This window comes from Salvia miltiorrhiza, chromosome 7 (assembly GCF_028751815.1).
Source record: "Salvia miltiorrhiza cultivar Shanhuang (shh) chromosome 7, IMPLAD_Smil_shh, whole genome shotgun sequence".
Lineage (NCBI taxonomy): Eukaryota > Viridiplantae > Streptophyta > Magnoliopsida > Lamiales > Lamiaceae > Salvia > Salvia miltiorrhiza.
The window spans coordinates 47,012,404-47,018,554 of NC_080393.1; positions in this window are offsets into that span (position 1 = coordinate 47,012,404).

The window sequence follows — 6,151 nt, forward strand, 5'->3', positions numbered from 1 at the left end:
AAGAAAGTCAACATGAGAACTTGAAGAGAAGATGGATGTAATCAGATGTTTAAAGCATCAGTTGCAAAATAGCCAATCTCTAATAAACTCTAATGGCTACGGAGCACAAAATTCTAGATGGCTAAAAAGCGAAGAAGAATTTGATAGTCACAATAGATGGGCTACTTGAAATCAGCGGGAGTGTATTCCCCCAGAGCTTGAAGAGATGATGAAAGAGGAGTACCCAGAGCTCTTTCCCGAAGGTGAATAACTCAAATTTCGGGATGAAATTTCTTTTAAGGGGGGTAGGATGTAACACCCCGTACTTTTCCTTATGTTGAGAGATAGTGTTTCAACACTATTGAGGATACTGAGATGTCGAGATGCGAGATTATGAGTTATGAGTGGACAAACTCATGATGGAGTTAGAGTGATGAGATTTGAGAAACGAGTTGAGTTAGAGATGCTGATTGAATTGAGTTGAGATTTTACTTCCGATTACCGGGAATAGAATTACCGGATATCGAGTTATCAGAAATTGACTGTCCTATTAAGAAAATAGGAATAATGGGTTTGACATAGAGTCAAGGAAGAGAGGGAGAGAACCCTTGAGTTATCGATGGATGGTAATATGATGTTGAGAGAATTGAGAATGATGTTAGAATTGAGATGGAGACGTTGATTGATTTTGAGATGAGATGAAAGACGAGAGATAGAGTCGAGGTAGTGACTGAGAGTCACTATAAAGAGGATTAAGCTAGAGTGATGATTAGATAAATGACGAGTGATGATCTGTTTTAATGCGATAGCCTTGTGAGCTATTAAATTGACGTTATGTGATTTATCTGATATGTGTGCACTTATTTTTGAGTCAGTATGATTTTCGAAATTTTAACACACATGATTTATATTACCGCCGCACACTTCTACACTCTCAATCAATATTTTAAGCCCTTTCTCACATGTGGATAATTGGCGGATGAGACTTGCTGCTAAGGGGGAGACAAAATACTATTGAGCATTTAATGCTTCTTATCTTAGAGAATAAGAATCTTGTTAAAACCGATGAGTCTCTCTCTCTCTCCGTCATTTCTCATCATTTTCGGCTCTTCAACTTCTTCTCTCTCCCTCACGACATTCTCTCTCTCCTCCATTGGAGACTAAGCTCAAAGCTTCACCAGCCATAACTGAGATAAAATACTCCGCTAAATCTAGCCTTAAACACTTTCCACGCTTGTTTCAAGAAGAATTGTTGAGTTATAACCGGATGAAATCGAGAAAATACGTCCTTTTTCTTGAAACTGTTGAGTAAGTGTTTTGATCTTTTGGATCTAGACTTGTTGTGAGATGTATGTGGTGATATGTGTGCGTAAAAAGATGTTTTTAAGCATGAGAAACTTCCCCTCCTACTTTTTCTTCATTTTCGGAATTAGGGTTCATGCCCTTTAAAAATCTTTCCGATTCTTTTCTAAAAAGGGGGTGAGAAATGTGTTATATGTGATGAGATGTATGTTATACGTGATGATTTGAAGTGATTAAGAGGTGTTTTTCAAAACTTAGTCTTGAGATATGAGTTTTTACAAAATTTAGTTTGATGTAAGAATTGGGAAAAATCTGTAAGTTATGTCTTGAATGATGATTTGATGATGAGCATGAATATATGAAAGATTAACGTAATGTTTGATGAATGAAGAGTTTAGATGAGTCTTTGAGTTGGCTATGATGTTGAGTGATAGTAATTTTTGATGCTTTTGGGAATGAAAAGTTGATGAGTTTTCGAGTTGCTCTTGATGGCACTGTTCTGCCTTGAGTCTTGTTCTGCTCTGCCGGGTTGTGATTCCGCTGGTATGCCAGAGAGTTCATTTTCCCGCCGGCATGCCAGAGAAGTCTTTTCCCCGCTGGCATGCCAGAGAATTCATTTCTCCGCTGCCCTGCCAGCGAATTCATTTCTCCGCTGATAGGCCAGAGAGTTCGTCATTTCGCTGCCCTGACTCGAGAAGTCATTCCTCTGGTATGACAGAGAGTTCGTGATTCCTCTGACGATCGATTCCTCTGACGAAGTCATTCCTCTGACTATTGATTTCTCTGGCGAGTATTTTCTTCTCTGCTCTGCCGAGCTAGTCTGCTCTGCGCTGCCGAGTTTTCCACTCTAACCACCGAGCATTTCTCTGCTCTGGTCTCCGAGTCAAACTTATGTTTGTTTGTTTGTTTGTTTGTTTGTGATATGTTTATGTGAAGTTGTATGCTTATGTGATTGTGCATGCCTATGTGCTTGTTTGCTATGAGTATGGTCCGAGTTGAGAGATAAATCGAGTGTAAGGCGTGTGAAACCTTAGAGGTTGAGTATACCTAGAGATTTAGTTTCATTGGGTAAATAGACGCTGAGTGAGGAGTTATTATTGAGACGAGAATGGATTTTTAGTATTGAGTTCTAACTGAGGTTTGTTTTATCACATGAACCTTCGTGATGATGTTGATGATTTATGAAGACCCGAGCGAGACGAAGAAGTAAGTCACCTATTCCTAGCCGCACTTAAGCGAAGGACTCCAGGTGGGCAATATTTTGAGTATACGAATATCGTATGAGCTTTCTAAAATGATGAATTGATGATATTTATGAGTTTATCAAATATTGAGATAAATGATGTTTATGAACTGTTTGACTTGCCAATTTTTGATGAGCTTGTATGTTACCCTCTACTGATGAGACGAATTCGGTCCTGCCACAAGCGGGATTTTGTGCACAGAGGTGACTGTGAGCCGTCTTCGGGTCGGCCAGTCACGGTACTTGAGAGGGAGGCCTACTTCTCAGTGCTGATAATGATGAGTTGTAGATGTGGTACATACATGATGAATACTTTGATAGCGCTATCGTTTACTTACGATGTTATGATTATGAAAACTGCATGCACATATTCTTTGATGCTAATTTATTTCTGTGTATTGCTGATGATATGGCAAGCTTCAAACATATAGCTCTAAGAGCGCCTTTGATGTTTTTCCGGCGTTTGCCCACTGAGTATTATTACTCACGCCCTGCATATATTTCTAAATGTGCAGGTTAAGCTTTGGAGCGAGATTGGACTGGTGCTGGTGGGGATGGTTTCACTGATGAAGTTTTCTTGCTGTTTTCCCTTGATGATAGAGTCTTAAGGATGATGAACTTTGTTTTCCTTTATTGATGAAACCCTAGTGAGAAGATACATTATTCCTTTAAAATCAAACAATATACTCGCGATTATATGTCTTCATACATATAATTGTTACACTTTTTGCTGTGTTACTCTGGATATTATACTTCCATATGAAAAATAAGCAGTACCTACTTTGCTTTTCTTCTTGAAATTCCTGATATTCAAGAAGTTATAATGATGTTGACGTATATACTCTTGAGCCAAATTATAATGCTTTGCCTTGGTATAATTTTGATGTAAGCTTCCGCCGATGTTCAATTCAAGTCTTATGGTTCTTTATTCAATTATTTTAGTCGTATCGATACTCGTACCCCGCTATTACTAGCGTTGGGATTTCGGGCTGCGACAACTAGAAAGCTGCCCAACTGTTGTCTCAAGGGAAGAGGTTCTATATGATCGCTTCCATATATATACTTAAATGTCCCATTACAAATGTCCCAATTTTTATAATGGGATGTCCGATTACAAATGTCTTATTTCTTTTTTGGTAAATAATTAAGAGACTAATTAACTAATGAGCTCACCACCTACTCTTTCTCTCTCTATACCTACTTTTACAAATCTCAATTTATTTATCTCTCTCTCCATTAACTCACTTTATCTACTAATTATACATTCCTCAATCTCTATGCCCAAAAGTAATGGGATATTTGTAATAGGGCGGGGGGAGTAGTATTATATTATATATTAATATTAATAAATTTATTCAACATGTTATACAATCTTCTTGTTTGGCTCGGCCGCAAGGAGGACTCAACTAACATAATAATCTACTCCATTCATCCCAATATTCATGGCATGTTTTTCTTTTTCGGTTGTTCCAATATTCATGGCCTCTTTTTAAATTAGGCAATAAGTAAGACTTCATTAATGATTTATTAATCTACCTGCATAGCTATAACCCTCTCTCTCACACACATAGAACACGCACACACACACATAGTAAACAACATACGCAGACGCACCCTTCTCATTCTTCCTCATAAGCGCCATTGGCGATAGCCATCACCGTTCTTTCTGAGCTTCAGTGTGACTGCCTTCCATGCACCACCACTGACATCTCCAGCCCTCTCTCTCACATCTCGCTCATCTCTCAACTTTTCTCCCTAACAAAAAAAAAACACGCACACTCCTAGGTAACCAGCATCGGCTTCCCTTTCGTGGACTCAGGCGACTGCACAGTCACCAGCCGTGCCTCCGCCCATCTCTCTCTCTCTCTCTTTATTATCCAGTCCTAGTCATCGCCTATCTTATTTCAAATGGCAGCTTTGTCGCCTAATTTCCCCCAAACCCTAGATCCCTCAAATCCAATCACTCAAATTGTTGCCCCTGACTTTGATTTTCAGCAACCGCACGATCGAAAAGCTGTCGTCGTTGGGCTCCAGGTCCCTTATTCTCACGCCTCATTTATCCTTCCTAGGTCTGGCCGACACAACAAAGTCACCGCTGACCCTCCCCTTTATAGAACTCCAGCGAACAGTAGCAAAGTCGACAATGCTGCCTCGTCGTCGCCATCCTCTCATCTCCGAATCCACGCATGGCAACCCCCACCACCAACCTTTTCTCTTCCCCAAGTTGACACAATAAGTTCCACATAAAAAACAAAGCTCAAGACTTCCTTTCGTTTCATTTTTATCGATATTCATAAAAGGGAAGGGTTCACAAATTGGGGACTAAGTCTGTAACAGGAGATTAGGGGAAGGAAGAGAGAGAGCAGGACGGAGGGATTCCAGACTTTCAGTGCTTCTTAATTAAAAATAATGAAGTGTGTGAGACACACAATTTATCTCTTAATTTTAATTTTATTAGTACTCATATCTAAAAGACTCATATCTAAAAGAAACGAATCGTGAATATTGAGACGAAGTGAGTATAACATTATTGTTGTTTTTTGTTACAACATTCCTAGTATTTCATTTCATTTAACAAAAACGTTTGGGAAAGACTCCCAAAAAAGGCAATTATCATTTTGTTTATTTTTATCATCATTATAGTAATGAAAAAATGCAGACCATCTCTCCCCCTTCGCTAACCCTAGCCGCCCCTAATTCCTAATTCCTACCGTTCATTGCCGCCGGCGGATGGCCTCCAGTTCGCCGATCATCGGTCGAGACAAGGGGGGTCTTAACCTTCCACCGGTTTCTTCCAACTTTGATGTTCGAACTAAACCTGATTTCTCCCATGGTATGCGTCTGCCTCCCAGGGGGGCGGGTACTGATTCCGGCGCGGTTGCCGTCGGACTGCGATCTACTGGTAATTCATCAAGTCTGACAGGTAAGCAACCTACCCAGATTCTCACTAATTCCGACATCGTTAGCATCTCCCCTAAGCATGACGATAGAGTTTCTTATGCGGAGGCTACTGGCAAGAGGCCGGTGAAAAGACCGGATTTGGCTGCTCACATTTTTCATGATCTGCGGCCTACTAAGGAGGGCGATCAGTTCTCTCTCAAAATACCGAAGGATCTATATCTTAAGGAGATTAAGGCCTTTGAATTTGCTTTGACAGGACGTTTGTTTCTTCGGAAAGGAGACAAACCGAGATCAACTATGGAACTAAAGTGGGAACTTCAGAGATTATGGAGTTTAGCCTCTGATTGGCAACTAATTCCTTTGGGAAAAGGTTATTTCACTCTCCGATTTACTACGGCTGAAGATAAGGCTACAGCAAAGGGAAAGGCAGTTTGGGAGCTCTCAAAAGGGCTCCTCCGACTCCGTGAATGGACTCGAAATTTTGATCCTTTCAAAGAGAATTCCTCTTTGGCGGACGTTTGGGTTCGCATACACTATCTGCCGATAGAATACTGGAACCCACAGGTTATTTCTGGAATTGGCAGATATTTGGGTCACCCCTTAAAGATCGATGGAGCGTCGGCAGGACGTGACTTCGGACAATTCGCTAGAATCCTTGTGGAAATCGATATGTCTCAAAATCTACCTTCTACTCTTTTAATTGATGGTGAGGATACATCATTCCAT